Raw genomic sequence first — 16804 nt, 5'->3', positions numbered from 1 at the left:
GCATGTTTCTCTGTTTTAGCATGTTGCAGAAGGTCTGCATGATGTGCACGAATGTCACACTTACAAAATTTGCACGTAGCCTTATTCTCATTGCTGAAAACAGGCTGAATCCATGCTTTTAGTTCACGTTCCTCTTCCCATGCTTTGCAGTACTTTTACTGTATTTAGCCCAGTTCTTTACTGTAGCCATAGTAGATCAAAACCATTTAGTAGTGTAGCAGCCAAGGACGGAAACAGTAGGTATAGACTGGCTTTCTTACAGAGGTGATCTTCTACAGGGAGAAGAAATGAAAGAAAAAAAAAAAGCAAAATTAGAGGAAAGCAAAAGTGGTGTAGAAAAATAGCATTACAAGTTTCCATGTCACATTTTTTTACCTGTAGTCAGCAGGTATGGACAAGCTTTCTTTTTGTCAAAATAAGGATTTGTTTTTTTTTTATAAAAGGTGATCAGCTACAGGGAAGAAATGAGAAAAAAAAATAGATGAAATCAAGTGGAGTAGAACAAATTGGAGAAATTACTTACCTGATAATTTCGTTTTCTTTAGTGTAGACAGATGGACTCAGGACCAATGGGTATAGTGTACTCCTGTTAGCAGCTGGAGACGGATCAGATTTCAATCTGACGTCAGTCCCTAGTACAGTGATGGCCAATCTTTTGCGCTCAGTGTGTCAAAATTCATTAAACCGAGCATAACTCGGGTGGTGTGTCACTTCTAGAAAAATCCATAATTTTGTGATATTTGTAGCTCTATTTCCCGTCGATAGCAGGGCTGAATTAGCCATGCTGTATGGGAACTGTCAATCAGGGCCCAGGAGGCGGAGCTTCATAGAGTGAAGATCTTTTTGATCCTCTGCGGCTGCGCGTGGGTTCCCACGCAGTAGTAACAGTTCTCCTCAGTCTGTTTTTTTCCGCGCGCGGGAGCGCATGCGGAGCCCTTCTTCTCCTCAGAAGAACTGTAAAATGTCCACAAAACAGTCTGGGTTTAAACCGTGCCCTTGCGGTAAGATCATGTCCGTCACCGACGGGCATGATCGCTGCTACCGCTGTCTAGGGCACGAACACCCCCAATCAGACTCCCAGAGCTCGTCGTCATAGAAGTTACCGGTGGCTGGAGTTAGAAGATGAGGCATCCACCACACATTCTTCTCCGGCACCCAAGTCCAAAGCATCAACCTCCACGAAGCGAGCGGCGTCCTGGGACCCTCAGTCCCCGAAGGTAAGGGAGACAAAAAGAAAACAGAGGGACAATGAAGACCAGGGACCTGGTATTCAGGCCGGAAGACGGGAGGAAGGGAAACAGAGGCCTTTCAAATTGACTGAGCCCTGTTCCCAAAGATCTCAAGGGGAAAATCCGGTAAGGGCCCTATTACTTTCCAAGGCCACGGATCCGAAGCCGCAATTGAAACTAACAACTACGGAGCCGTCACCGGCACCGAAGAAATCGCGTCCGGGAACGGAAACAATAGATGCCGAGAAAATCATAGACGATGAGTACGTCACGATCGCCGCAGAAGGACCCAGCGCCGAAGACACTCCCGGCGCAAAGGAAACACCCGGAGCCGAAAACTCACACGGCGCAGAGGGAACCGGAGCCGAAAACACGTCTGACGCCGAAAAAAGACCCGGCGCCGAAGACACATTCGGCGCCGACAACAAAGGAAACTGACAAGGGAAAATCAAGGTCCACTTCCGGACCCGAATCATCGGAACCGTCAGCGCTACATCAGGGACCTGAGACTACATCTACCAAATCCTCGGACCCTAAGCGGCGCAAAATAAACAAAGTCTATAGGGTCAATGCAGGCTAAACCTGCCTCGACTACGGCACGTCCTGAGACGGGCAAACGGGAACAGAGACAATCCAGTCCAGTCCCACAGCCTATCACAACAGCAGACCCTCTCCAGGGGTCGGGATATGCCCACTCGAGAAGAGCGGGATCTCCAAGAATAGAGAAGCACGCAGTCAGGATGCCAGGTTCAGACAGATTCCAAGAGCAGCAGAGCTTCCTCTTCAAGGAAGAGACGTCATCATCATTCTATCTCATCGCCCTCCCCGAGTCGACAACACGGGGAATCTAAGAGGCATCATAGATCACATCAGAAGAGAGGAAAATCTTCTCCCTCTCATTATAAGAGTAGTTCAAATCGTTCTTGCTCGTCCTCACACAGAGTGATTCCTATTTCCTCGTCTCAGTCCCCCAGCAGTATATGCTCGGTACGGTCCAGAGGTCAACGTGAAGCGAACTGGAGTGATCAATCAGATCGGGATAATGGTACTAATCCTCTACCTTCGCAATTACCTCAACTGGGTCAACGACCAGCAATGCCACAGCACACTTCAAAGGCTTTTTGGGACCTCACTCAATCCTTAGCAGGATTCTTCGAATCCCTGCAATCATCGTACACCCTACCACCAGAGTCTGCTATTCCGGAGGGGACTGTACACACTCCACCGCAAGCTCAATGGGATATTCCCTCCTCTTTATCCCACTCTCCACCAATATATCCCATTTCCCCGTCCCAACACACAGATTCCATATCGGCACATTCCTCGCCTGCTTCATCTACAGGTTATCCATCCGATCCGCCTGAACAACCAGCGGAACCATACTCCCCCCCAAGAGGATCTCACGTATCCTAAGTTTGTGGACAAAATGGGTAATATCTTAAAACTAGATATACAGAAGTTACCGGAGCCAAGGGCAGACACATTTGGGTTACTCAAGATTTTCGATGCCCCGGGGGAACCGTCGGCTCTTCCGCCACATGCGGTGTTGCATGGAGTTCTACAGAAGTCATGGGACACCCCCTATACTCTATCAGCAGTATCGAGGAAGACGGACTTAAAATTTAAACTGCAAAAGCCATCTATGTACTCCATCCCTTAGTTACCACATGAATCTATAGTGGTAGAATCGGCACTTCAAAAGTACCGAAAAACAAAGTCACATACATCCGCTCCTCCAGGAAAGGACAATAAGTGCCTAGACGACTTTGCGAAACGGATATATCAGAACGCAATGCTTACGTCTCTGATTAATCACCATCATTTCTACATGGTACAGTACTTGTACGAATGTCTACAAGCCACCAAAGGCATGTTCACAGCAGCGGGGGAAAGCATTCCGTCCCCGATATCAGACATGGAAGAATGCACTCGTCATATGCTGAGAGCGGTGTACGAAGGATTCGAGAATTCATCAAGAGCTTCAGCTATGGCGATAGCTGCCAGACGTCTGGTATGGCTTAAAGCTAGTGCCATTAGAGAAGATCTACATGAAAAACTGGCTAATTTACCATGCTCGGGTGATAACCTCTTCGGAGACCGTCTGCACGATACAGTGAGTAAACTCAAGGATCAGGCTCTTGCAGTCCAATCACTCACAGCTCCAGCGTCTGCAAAACGATACTTTCCGTCCTCCCGCAGACAGCCTTTCGCCAGGAGACCGTATAGGACTTACCAGAACTTCAGAACACAGTCCTATACACCTTACCATAGACAACCAAACAATAATCCTCCTCAACAACAGAGGAGGGGAAAACTACGAGCACAACGGCAACCACAACAACAACAGACGGCAGTCCCAGCTAAAACTGTGCAGTCTTTTTGAGTCCACTGCCACCTCTGCCACCATCCATACCAGAACATCCCCCGGGCAGGATAACAGTTTGTTACGCTGCATGGCAAACCATCATGACAGATCAGTGGGTTTTAGACATAGTTCAAAACTGATATCAATTACACTTCCTATCCAAACCCATCATTCCACATTTTCCCCTGAAAAAGAGAAAACCATTCCAGCCCCAACTGGCCCAGGAATTGACCACGCTTCTTCATCAAAAGGCGATTCACCCGATTCCTCGGGAATCAAAGGGCCAGGGGTTCTACTCCCCATATTTCCTCATTCCAAAGAAGTCGGGAGGCACTCGACCCATTCTGGACCTCAGGGAACTCAACAAGTGCCTAGTCCGGGAAAAGTTCAAGATGGTATCCCTAAAGTCCATCCTACCCTTACTTCAACACAGAGATTGGATGTGCTCTATAGACCTCAAGGATGCGTACACGCACATTCCGATCCACAAATCCTGTTGGCAATACCTATGTTTCCAGTATCACAACCAACATTACCAGTACAGGGTGCTACCCTTTGGACTGTCGGCAGCACCCAGGGTATTCACCAAGTGTATGGTGGTAGTGGTGGCCCATCTTCGATTACAGGGACTAACTATATTTCCTTACCTAGACGACTGGTTGCTAGTAGCGTCGGATCCGATCCTCTTGAAATCGCATCTCAACATAGCAATAACCTGTCTACAACGACTTGGATTGATCATCAATTACCCAAAATCCAAGTTACAGCCCTCAAATTCTACAATTCATAGGGGCGCGGCTAGATACGTGTCAAACCAGAGCATTCCTACCGGAGGAAAGGAAGCTAGTAATCTGCTCGTTGCTCCTAGCCCTACAGGGCATGCAGTCGACCACAGCCCGAATTATATTACGAGTTCTGGGACACTTGGCTGCTGCGAACTTCACAGTTCCGAACACAAGACTACACATATGACGCCTACAGTGGGGACTAAAATGTCAATGGACACAACACACTCAACCAACAAACAAAAGAGTATGTTTAACCACCCAGATGAAACAGGACATCACTTGGTGGCTCAAGATACCGACGTTGAGCAAGGGAGCTCCATTCAACCCCCAGCCACACAATGCAGTCCTCACAACAGACGCCTCGCGGAAGGGCTGGGGAGCTCTTCTGGATTTCCTAGAAACACAAGGCCTATGGTCACTAACCGAACAGAAGTTGCAAATAAATCTCTTAGAGCGATTCGAAACGCCCTGCTCACCTTTCAGGAATACAGACGAGGTCGGAGGGTTATGATTTACACGGACAACCAGGTCGCCATGTTCTATATAAACAAACAAGGCGGGTCCGGTTCATGGCCCCTCTGCAAAGAGACTCTACAGATTTTCTCTCACGCTCACAGGCACTCAATTCACCTACAAGCTGCCTACCTACCGGGGATAGCGAACACAAGAGCGGACAAGACTAAGCCGTATATTTCACCCTCACGAGTGGAGATTAAATCCCGAAGTACTGCAGGAAATCTTCGACAGTTGGGGAACACCAACTATAGACCTGTTTGCCACGGAAGCCAACACTCAGCTTCCTCAGTTTTGTTCCATCCGACCCAGCCCGCACAGGTTAACTCAGGATGCGTTCCTGATTCCGTGGACCCCCAACTCTTCTATACGCCTTTCCGCCGATTCCATTAATCACGAAGACAATACAAAAATGCATCACAGACTGCAGTCAACTCATTCTCATTGCGCCGGCTTGGCCTCGGCAACCATGGTACAGCTATCTCTTGCGTCTATCAGTAGAAGACCCGATCCGCTTCCCAGATCGTCCGGACCTCCTACTCCAAGACAATGGCCTACTCATCCACCCGCTTCTCTCATCCCTCCATCTGACTGCGTGGAGATTGAGCGGGCATTAACCGAACAAGGGGTTTCACCCATGGTACAATCCATTCTTCTCAAGTCTAGGAAACCGTCCACCAGAAGAAGTTACTCCTTCAAATGGAAACGCTACTCTACCTGGTGCACAGAAAGGGATATTTCACCCAGACTGTTCGCCAGCATCCTTGCTAGATTATTTGCAGTCTCTTTATGAATCAGGGTTGGCAACCTCTTCTATCAGAGTGCATCTTAGTACGATTGCAGCTTATCATAGACCACTAGATAACCACTCGGGGGCAGAACATCCGCTACTATCTAGATTCCTCAAAGGTCTTCTACACTTACGCCCACCGGTGGCTAAACCACTGATTCCGTGGCATCTTAACTTACTACTTGAACAACTGATGCTGCCTCCATTCGAACCCATGGAATCCGCACACATGAAATATCTCACCTGGAAGACAGTGTTTTTAGTTGCCGTAACCTCTGCGCGCAGGGTTAGTGAGTTGCAAGCTCTAGTTCATGACGAACCGTATCTACAGTTTCATCATGATAAAGTTGTCCTACGAACTCATCCATCGTTCCTTCCAAAGATAATTTCTTCGTTCCATCTCAATCAAACCATAGACTTACCTATATTTTTCCCAAAATCTCATTCAAATGATAGGGAGCGCTTATTGCACACCCTAGACTGTAAAAGAGTGTTAGCATATTATAAGAGAAGAACACATTCTCTCAATAGGACATCTCAGCTGTTTGTATCATTCAACCCGAATGCTCCTGGTTTACCAGTAGCAAAACGTACAATCTCCAGTTGGATCGTACAATGCATCCAGTATTGCTATTCTAAGAAAGGAACTGAACTTTCTTCGCTGCCAAAGGCTCATCAACTAAGAGCTATGGCAACATCGATAGCACATCTACAGAACGTTCAACCAGTGGATATCTGTAAAGCAGCCACTTGGTCTTCGCTACATACCTTCACGTCCCACTATTGCATAGATAAACAATCTGCAGGAGATGCAACACTGGGGCAATCCATTCTGCACACCGTCTAAGTAAATTCCACGACTGCCACAATATTAGGCACGCTATGAAGAGTAAATACAGCGTGTAGGGGAGCTTGGGACTCCCATACAGCATGGCTAATTCAGCCCTGCTATCGACAGGAAAAAGCAAGTTTGCTTACTGTAAACTGTGTTTCCGTAGATAGCGGGATGAATTAGCCATGCTGACCCACCCACCTCCCTGTCAGTCGTGGTGTTGTCCCGCTATGCTCAAGCTTAATTACAGACATAAGAACATAAGAAAATGCCATACTGGGTCAGACCAAGGGTCCATCAAGCCCAGCATCCTGTTTCCAACAGTGGCCAATCCAGGCCATAAGAACCTGGCAAGTACCCAAAAACTGTCTATTCCATGTAACCATTGCTAATGGCAGTGGCTATTCTCTAAGTGAACTTAATAGCAGGTAATGGACTTCTCCTCCAAGAACTTATCCAATCCTTTTTTAAACACAGCTATACTAACTGCACGAACCACATTCTCTGGCAACAAATTCCAGAGTTTAATTGTGCGTTGAGTAAAAAAGAACTTTCTCCGATTAGTTTTAAATGTGCCCCATGCTAACTTCATGGAGTGTCCCCTAGTCCTTCTACTATCCGAAAGAGTAAATAACCGATTCACATCTACCCGTTCTAGACCTCTCATAATTTTAAACACCTCTATCATATCCCCCCTCAGTCGTCTCTTCTCCAAGCTGAAAAGTCCTAACCTCTTTAGTCTTTCCTCATAGGGGAGTTGTTCCATTCCCCTTATCATTTTGGTAGCCCTTCTCTGTACCTTCTCCATCGCAATTATATCTTTTTTGAGATGCGGCGACCAGAATTGTACACAGTATTCAAGGTGCGGTCTTACCATGGAGCGATACAGAGGCATTATGACATTTTCCGTTTTATTCATCATTCCTTTTCTAATAATTCCCAACATTGTTTGCTTTTTTGACTGCCGCAGCACACTGAACCGACGATTTCAATGTGTTATCCACTATGACACCTAGATCTCTTTCTTGGGTTGTAGCACCTAATATGGAACCCAACATCGTGTAATTATAGCATGGGTTATTTTTCCCTATATGCATCACCTTGCACTTATCCACATTAAATTTCATCTGCCATTTGGATGCCCAATTTTCCAGTCTCACAAGGTCTTCCTGCAATTTATCACAATCTGCTTGTGATTTAACTACTCTGCACAATTTTGTGTCATCTGCAAATTTGATTATCTCACTCGTCGTATTTCTTTCCAGATCATTTATAAATATATTGAACAGTAAGGGTCCCAACACAGAACCCTGAGGTACTCCACTGTCCACTCCCTTCCATTGAGAAAATTGCCCATTTAATCCTACTCTCTGTTTCCTGTCTTTTAGCCAGTTTGCAATCCACGAAAGGACATCGCCACCTATCCCATGACTTTTTACTTTTCCTAGAAGCCTCTCATGAGGAACTTTGTCAAACGCCTTCTGAAAATCCAAGTATACTATATCTACCGGTTCACCTTTATCCACATGTTTATTAACTCCTTCAAAAAAGTGAAGGATTTGTGAGGCAAGACTTGCCCTGGGTAAAGCCATGCTGACTTTGTTCCATTAAACCATGTCTTTCTATATGTTCTGTGATTTTGATGTTTAGAACACTTTCCACTATTTTTCCTGGCACTGAAGTCAGGCTAACCGGTCTGTAGTTTTCCGGATCGCCCCTGGAGCCCTTTTTAAATATTGGGGTTACATTTGCTATCCTCCAGTCTTCAGGTACAATGGATGATTTTAATGATAAGTTACAAATTTTTACTAATAGGTCTGAAATTTCATTTTTTAGTTCCTTCAGAACTCTGGGGTGTATACCATCCGGTCCAGGTGATTTACTACTCTTCAGTTTGTCAATCAGGCCTACCACATCTTCTAGGTTCACCGTGATTTGATTCAGTCCATCTGAATCATTACCCATGAAAACCTTCTCCATTACGGGTACCTCCCCAACATCCTCTTCAGTAAACACCGAAGCAAAGAAATCATTCAATCTTTCCGCGATGGCCTTATCTTCTCTAAGTGCCCCTTTAACCCCTCGATCATCTAACGGTCCAACTGACTCCCTCACAGGCTTTCTGCTTCGGATATATTTAAAAAAGTTTTTACTGTGAGTTTTTGCCTCTACAGCCAACTTCTTTTCAAATTCTCTCTTAGCCTGTCTTATCAATGTCTTACATTTAACTTGCCAATGTTTATGCTTTATCCTATTTTCTTCTGTTGGATCCTTCTTCCAATTTTTGAATGAAGATCTTTTGGCTAAAATAGCTTCTTTCACCTCCCCTTTTAACCATGCCGGTAATCGTTTTGCCTTCTTTCCACCTTTCTTAATGTGTGGAATACATCTGGACTGTGCTTCTAGAATGGTATTTTTAACAATGACCACGCCTCTTGGACATTTTTTACTTTTGTAGCTGCTCCTTTCAGTTTTTTTCTAACAATTTTTCTCATTTTATCAAAGTTTCCCTTTTGAAAGTTTAGCACAAGAGCCTTGGATTTGCACACTGTTCCTTTTCCAGTCATTAAATCAAATTTGATCATATTATGATCACTATTGCCAAGTGGCCCCACCACCGTTACCTCTCTCACCAAGTCCTGTGCTCCACTGAGAATTAGATCTAAAATTGCTCCCTCTCTCGTCGGTTCCTGAACCAATTGCTCCATAAAGCTATCATTTATTCCATCCAGGAACGTTATCTCTCTAGCGTGACCCGATGATACATTTACCCAGTCTATATTGGGGTAATTGAAGTCTCCCATTATTACTGCACTACCAATTTGGTTAGCTTCCCTAATTTCTCTTAGCATTTCACTGTCCATCTCACCATCTTGACCAGGTGGACGGTAGTATACCCCTATCACTGTAGTCTTCCCTGATACACAAGGGATTTCTACCCATAAAGATTCAATTTTGTATTTAGTCTCATGCAGGATGTTTATCCTGTTGGACTCTATGCCATCCCGGACATAAAGCGCCACACCTCCTCCCGACTGCTCCTCTCTGTCATTGCGATATAATTTGTACCCCGGTATAGCACTGTCCCATTGGTTATCCTCTTTCCACCATGTCTCTGAGATGCCAATTAAGTCTATGTCATCATTTACTGCTATACATTCTAGTTCTCCCATCTTACTACTTAGACTTCTGGCATTAGCATACAAACATTTCAAAGTTTGTTTTTTGATTGTATTTTTATTCTGCTTTTTAATTGATAGGGATAAGTTAGAATTTTTTAGCTCAGGTGAGTTTTTAGTTACAGGCACTTGGACTACTTTTCTAATTATTGGAACCTCACTGTCGGGATGCCCTAATTCTAATGCATCATTAGTATCCCATGCATTCACACACATGCATTCACACACATACACCCCCATGCAGAGTCCCATTCATTCACATGCACACACTTAAGGCAGACCCCCCTCCATTTTGCCAGCAACCTCAGAATCTCTCTCATTCCTCTGCTGCCATTGTCATTGCTGCCGCATGGCTATTGGGAAGATGCCGATTGCTGCTACTGACACTGAAGCCCATTCTGCTGCCTCCTCTGTGCAGGCCCCGTGGGCTTCCATTTTCTCCATGCTGATCTCGTACATTGTGAGATCTGCATAGAGAAAGTGCTATTCTTGCACATTCCCAAAGATTACATGTGCCAATCACTAATTTATTTTGTTTTTTACCTTTGCTGTCTGATCTTCATTTTCTAATTGGTTGGTCACAGGCTTTTTTTTTCCCACCCTTCCTTTCTTATTTTTTTTGTCAATTCCTTTTACATCGTCTTTTTCTGTTTCTTTTCTCTCCATCTTCTTCCCTCAAACACACAGGTTCTCATTCTCACATGCTCTTCTCTCTCTCACACACACGCAGGCTCTCACTGTCACATGCTCTCTCTCATACAACCATTCATACACAGTCTCTCACTGGCACATGCTGTCTGACTCACACACACAGGCTCTCTCTCACTCCCACATGCTGTCTTGCTCAAGCACATGCTGTCTCTGCAAACATTCAAGTCCTCACTCTCACATACAATCTCTCAACTTATCTCATACACGCACACACCCTCTACAGACCCTCAGCCTCTCTCTCACCTCTGGGCCTCCTCTTCGCGGGTCGTCGCAGGATGGGCTCTGCGGCAGCCCTGCTACCAGGCCTCTTCCTGGGCCGCTGCGACTTGGGATTCGCGGCTGCCCGTAAACTCAAGCGCTGCTCTTCTTCTGCACGCGCAGATGCTTCACCTCCTTCCAGCCCACGTGGCTCCGGCAATGTTTACTTCCGGGGCCGCACAGGCAGGAAGGAGAAGGAGCATCAGCGCGTTTAAACGTGATCTTTTTCTTCGGGCTGTGGCCCTGCCTATCTGCCTGTCGCTGCGCCCAGGGGCATATGGGGGGGGGGGGGGGCGGGAGAGATACTAAAAAACTAGTTTTAAAGGGTCGGTGCAGCCGATTAAAAAAAAAAATTCCCGACAGTCCACGAAACGTTGCGCGTGTCAGCAAAAAGTCTCGGCGTGTCACCTCTGACCCGTGTGTCATAGGTTAGTCATCACTGCCCTAGTACACATACCCCTACAGGAAGTGCAGCTCCTCAGTATTCTTCCTTGAAAAGCGTTGTGGATATATATGTGACTGACTGATTAACTTCATATTATGGTTAACTTTACTAACTTGTTAGAACGTTTAAACTCAATTAAACTTGATTAACTTGAACTGATTGGTTGACTATAGCTGGAGACCGCCAGTGTACTCAACCGGAAAGCGTAGACACCGGGCAGGGTGGACGTCTTAGGTAAATAAAGACATGGCTTACCCGTAACTCATTGGCACAATGCCTCAGGGCAGCCCAGGGTGGGATGCTGAATCCATCTGTCTACACTAAGGAAAACGAAATTATCAGGTAAGTAATTTCTCCATTTCCTAGCATGTAGCAGATGGACTCAGGACCAATGGGATGTATAAAAGCTACTCCCGAAGCGGGTGGGAGGCTGCCTGTGGTCCACTTAGAATTGTCCTTGCAAACGCCGTGTCCTCCCGAGCCTGTACTTCCAGACAGTTGAATCTGGAGAAAGTGTGGATAGAGGACCACGTTGCCGCTCTGCAGATGTCCGCAGGTGACAGCATTCTAGTATCTGCCCAGGACACCGCCTGGGCTCTGGTTGAATGGGCCTTGACTTGTAGAGGTGGTGGTTTTCCTGCTTCTACGTAGGCCGCCTTAATGACTTCTTTGATCCAGCGGGCAATGGTTGCCCGCGAGGCCGCTTCCCCTTGCCTCTTTCCGCTGTGAAGGACGAAAAGGTGGGTCTGTCTTTTGTACCGGTTCCGACTTTTCCAAATATCTGGCTAGGAATCTGCCGATGTCGTTAGAGATGTGGAGAACTTGCGTGCTCGGAGGAGAGTATCTATTACTGCCCCCGAGTATCCACTCTTCCTCATTCGAGCCCTCTCAATGGCCAGACCATAAGCGAGAATTGAGTCGGGTCCTCGTGAAGGATCGGGCCTTGTTGGAGCAGGTCTCTGTGCGGCGGCAGGGGTAGTGGGTTCCCTGCCAGCAGTCTTCTCATGTCTGCGTACCAGGGTCTTCTTGGCCAATCCGGGGCCACCAGGAGAACTAGTCCCCTGTGTCGCTGTATCTTGTGAATGATTGCGCCCAGCAAGGGCCACGGCGGGAAGGCGTATAGAAGGGTCCCCAGAGGCCAGGGCATCAATCCCCTGGGACTGCGGGTCCCGTCTGCGGCTGAAGTATCTGGGTACTTGAGCGTTGGATCTGCTTGCCAGAAGGCCATGTTTGGGATCCCCCACAGATTCACTATCATTTGGAAGGCTGTGGATGACAGTTTCCATTCTCCTGGGTTTAGACTTTCTCTGCTGAGGAAGTCTGCCGTGATGTTGTCTTTCCCGGCAATGTGGACGGCCGAGATCTCCTGGAGATTTGCTTCCGCCTATGCCATCAGGAGGTCTATTTCTAGGGACACTTGTTGACTTCTGGTTCCGCCCTGTCGGTTGATGTAGGCCACCGTCGTGGCGTTGTCTGACATCACTCTGACCGCTTTGCCTCGAAGTCTGTGGGCAAACCGCAGGCAGGTTAATCTGGCTGCCCGCGCTTCTAGGTGGTTGATGTTCCATCCCGCCTCTTCTGCGTTCCACTGCCCTTGGGCGGTCAGCTCTTCGCAGTGTGCTCCCCATCCGTGTAGGCTGGCATCTGTGGTGAGCAGGGTCCAGGTTGGGGAGGATAGGCTTGATCCCCGCCTCAGGTGGCTGTTCTGCAGCCACCACCGTAGCTGGGTCCGGACGCTGGCCGGGAGTGGAAGGCGTACGGTGTAGTTCTGGGACCGTGGACTCCACCGCGTTAAAAGTGAGCGCTGTAGAGGTCTCATTTGTGCTCACGCCCATGGCACTACTTCCAGCGTGGACGCCATCAGTCAGAGGACTTGCAGGTAATCCCATGCTGTGGGACGAGGAACGCTCAGCAAGGTCTGAAGCCAGCCCCGCAGCTTTGACCTCTTCGCGGGTGTCAGGCTGACCTTGTCTTCCTTGGTGTCTAATTGGACTCCTAGGTATTCCAGTGACTGTGCCGGCTGTAGGGAGCTTTTGTTTATGTTGACCACCCATCCTAGGCTTTCCAGTAGTGCTATGACTCTGCTGGTTGCTTGGTGGCTTTCCTCTGACTTCACCCTGATCAGCCAATCGTTCAGGTAGGGATGAACGAGGATTCCCTCCTTCCTGAGTGTTGCCACCACTATTACTATTACCTTGGTGAACATCCGGGGTGCTGTGGCTAACCCGAAGCATAGTGCCCGGAACTGATAGTGACGATTCAGGACCTTGAAGCGTAGGCAGCGCTGGTGTTCCTGATGCATTGGGATGTGTAAGTAGGCCTCTGACAGATCCAGGGATGTGAGGAACTCTCCTGGTTGTATTGCCCGTATGACGGATCGTAAGGTTTCCATGCGGAAGTGGGGAACCCTTAGGTGGCAGTTGACCGACTTGAGGTCCAGGATGGGCCTGAATGTGCCCTCTTTCTTGGGTACGATGAAGTAAATGGAGTAAAGTCCAGTATTCATTTCCCGTATAGGCACCGGGGTTATGGCCTCGAGGGTCAGAAGCCTGTTCAGTGTAGCGTCCACTGCCGCCCTCTTGAGGGGGTCGTGGCAGTGAGATTCCACGAATTTGTCGGGGGGAGTTCGAATGAAGTCCAGGTAGTACCCCTCCCGGCTGATGGCCAGGACCCATTTGTCCGTAGTTATTGACCCATCTGTGGTAGAATAAGGCTAGTCTGCCCCTATAGCATCTTCCCTTGGATGGGTCGGCTGATTCTCATTGTGGGGTGCGGCCGGAGCCTGCACCCGTGCTGGTTCCTCTCTTGGTGTGCTTGTTCCGAAAGGACTGGTTCCTGCCCGTAGGGCGGGGTGCTCGATAGTTGCTTTTGAAAGGGTTGAAGCGCTGTGAGCTTCTGCCTCTGGCAGATCTGTGGAAGGGACGCTGGTTTCTCTTAGTCTTGTCTTCCGGCAGGCGCGGTAATGGGGAGTCACCCCATTTGTTGGCCAGTTTCTCTAGTTCGCTGCCGAAGAGGAGGGATCCTTTGAAGGGCATCTTTGTTAGACTCGTCTTGGAAGAGGCGTCCGCCGACCAATTTCGGAGCCAGAGCTGTCTTCTGGCTGCCACAGTGGACGAGACTCCTCTGGCTGTTGTACGCACTAGATCGGAAGCCGCGTCGGTGAGAAAGGACAGAGTTGATTCCATGTCCTCTCCCGGGCTGCTGTTCTTTGCTTGAGATAGGCAGGCAGGTGTCACCACGGTGCAGCAGGCCGCAATCTGCAGGGACAGAGCTGCAACCTCGAATGACTGCTTTAGCAAGGCTTCTAGGCGCCGGTCATGAGCGTCCTTGAGTGCTGCTCCTCCCTCCACTGGGATGGTAGTGCGCTTAGCGACCACGCAGACCGTGGTGTCCACCCTAGGGCACGCCAGGAGTTCTTTGGTCGCTGGGTCCAGGGGATACATGGCCGACAGTGCTAGACCCCCTTTGAATGAGGACTCTGGAGCATTCCACTCTAGGTCAATTAGCTGTTGTGCCACCTGTAAGAGAGGAAAATGGTGATACGTCTGACGAAGGCCCTCTAGCAGGGGGTTCATTCTAGGTTCCCCTGAGGGCCCTTGGCCTGGGATAGCGAGTTCCGTTAGACATTGGGATACTAGGTCCGGGAGCTCATCCTTTGTGAAGAAGCATCTCGTGGTTCGGTGTGGCTCTGTCCCGGGGGGAGTTCCCCCTTCTTCCAGGGGCTCAATTTCCTCTTCAGCGTGGTCTGTGTCCCCGTAAGCGGAACTTCTGGACGGTGTGGACCTGTGCCTAGGCCTCGAGGGTCCTGGGGCATGAGGGTCCTCCGGAAGCACCTGTGGCTGGACCTCCCGGGGTTCAGTTTGCAGCCTGACAAAGGCGTGAATCCCCTTGAACAGCTCCACCCAGGATATCGAAGCTGGGTCTAAGTTGAGCCGGTTCTCTGGGAGTCCCCGAGTGCGGGTGGACTCCCTGGGGCCTGCTAGGTCCGGAGTGCCCCCTGAAGAGCTAGCATTGGGCTCTGGCTGGGAAAGGCCCTGGCCTGAATCTCCCAGGGCCTCCTCCAACTGTGCGCACAGGGCGTCGGCCTCCTCGCTCTGTGCGGCTCTGACGTGGCATGCTTGGCAGAGGCCTTGCGCTTTTATGCCAGACTCTGGAGATGCCATGACTGTGGCCAAGTGAGCTCTTGTGTGCTCCAGTGCGCCTTAGATAGGCGCGGAGATGTGCGCTGAGATGTGCGCCTAGTCGCAGATATGCACCTTGTTCTGTGCGCGCAACTTATGCGCGTGAGGTATTATGTGTGCCTAAGTTTTTGCGCACAAGGGACTTGTGCGCCTACCTCAATTTGTGCGCTCGAGTTGAGAGGCGAGTCGGGTCAAGATGGTGACCTCCTCGGAGGGTCTCCATGTGGGTAGACCCTCGGGAACAGCCGGGGCCTAGCCCTGCTAGGGCGGATCAAACCAGCGGCACTGGCTCCGATGGGCGGCCTGTGCTCCTCTTCTATGCTTGGAGACCGTTTACATAGAAGATTTCTACCTTACCTTGTCTTCGGCGCTTCCCGGTTTCATCCCGGGCGGTCTCGGGTTGTGGGGGGAGAGGGCAAATACCTTCACCGCCGTGCTCGAGGAATGCACAGGCTGCCTCTCAGCCGTGCCCAAAATCGGGGGTTAAGTCCCTGCTGAGATTCGGCCACCGGACGGAGGCTCACCGCTGAGGGACCACGGAAATCACCTCCGGAATCTCAACTGGGGGAGGGACCCGAGGGTATCACCGCAGGAGAGCGGGGCTAGTCTTCAGGTAAACTTTTCTTCTTAAATTTGGGTTTTTCCTTGAATTTTGGTTCTAATGCTCAGAGAGCGTGCAGATAGTCCCTAACTGCTTTGGAGACGGAAAATACTGAGGAGCTGCACTTCCTGCAGGGGTATATGTACTAGGGGCTGATGTCAGATTGAAATCTGATCCGTCTCCACCTGCTACCAGGAGTACACTATACCCATTGGTCCTGAGTCCATCTGCTACAGGCTAGGAAATAAAAGATACCAGCCCCTCACACTCATTCCCCCCTCTGAGCACATCCCTGGCCCTCACTCATTCCCCTCTCCCCACCCCCCTCCGAGCACATCCCTGGCCCCCACACCCTCACTCATTCCCCTCTCCCCACCCCCCTCCGAGCACATCCCTGGCCCCCACACCCTCACTCATTCCCCTCTCCCCACCCCCCTCCGAGCACATCCCTGGCCCCCACACACTCACTCATTCCCCTCTCCAAGCACATCTCTGGCCCTCACACTCTCATTCATTCCCCTCCCAACATACTAATTCCTCCCCTCCTGATACCTGGCTGTAGCTGCACAGTCTGAAAATTCCTTTGCTGTTGCCCTCCAATGCCGTGCTGCTGGCCTTCCCGTTCCAGCTCTGCCAACAAAAATGTACTCAACGAGACTTGCAGCTCACTATTTGAATCCTGCTCTGATTGGCTTACTGCTGCAATATCGGGATAGGGTGTGCCTGCTATGGACAGGCTTCATACCAGCAGCCAATCACTGTAACATCAGAGCACAAGTCCCGCCCAACAAGCCCAAAAAACCGCGACTGGCAGAAAAAATAGCCCAATTAAAAGCAACTAGCGAATCGGGAAAAAAACGCGAATGATTACGAAAAGAAGCCCAATCTCGCGGTAAATAAGCGAGGTTGGCA

The 16804-nt window shown here is 49.1% G+C and overlaps 1 long non-coding RNA gene across 1 annotated transcript; it reads right to left on the bottom strand.

Annotated features, from left to right (window-relative positions):
* On the bottom strand, positions 1–16618 carry LOC115095089. Its single transcript, XR_003857688.1, has 3 exons — positions 16445–16618; positions 376–451; positions 1–272 (listed from the first exon to the last, which is right to left on the bottom strand). It is a non-coding gene; the product is annotated as an uncharacterized LOC115095089 (long non-coding RNA).
* Between the last annotated feature and the right edge of the window lie 186 nt (positions 16619–16804).

The sequence above is a fragment of the Rhinatrema bivittatum genome, chromosome 7 (genome assembly GCF_901001135.1).
Source record: "Rhinatrema bivittatum chromosome 7, aRhiBiv1.1, whole genome shotgun sequence".
NCBI lineage: Eukaryota > Metazoa > Chordata > Amphibia > Gymnophiona > Rhinatrematidae > Rhinatrema > Rhinatrema bivittatum.
Note: the sequence above shows the minus strand (reverse complement) of the source record. Positions and strands in the feature narration are given on the sequence as shown.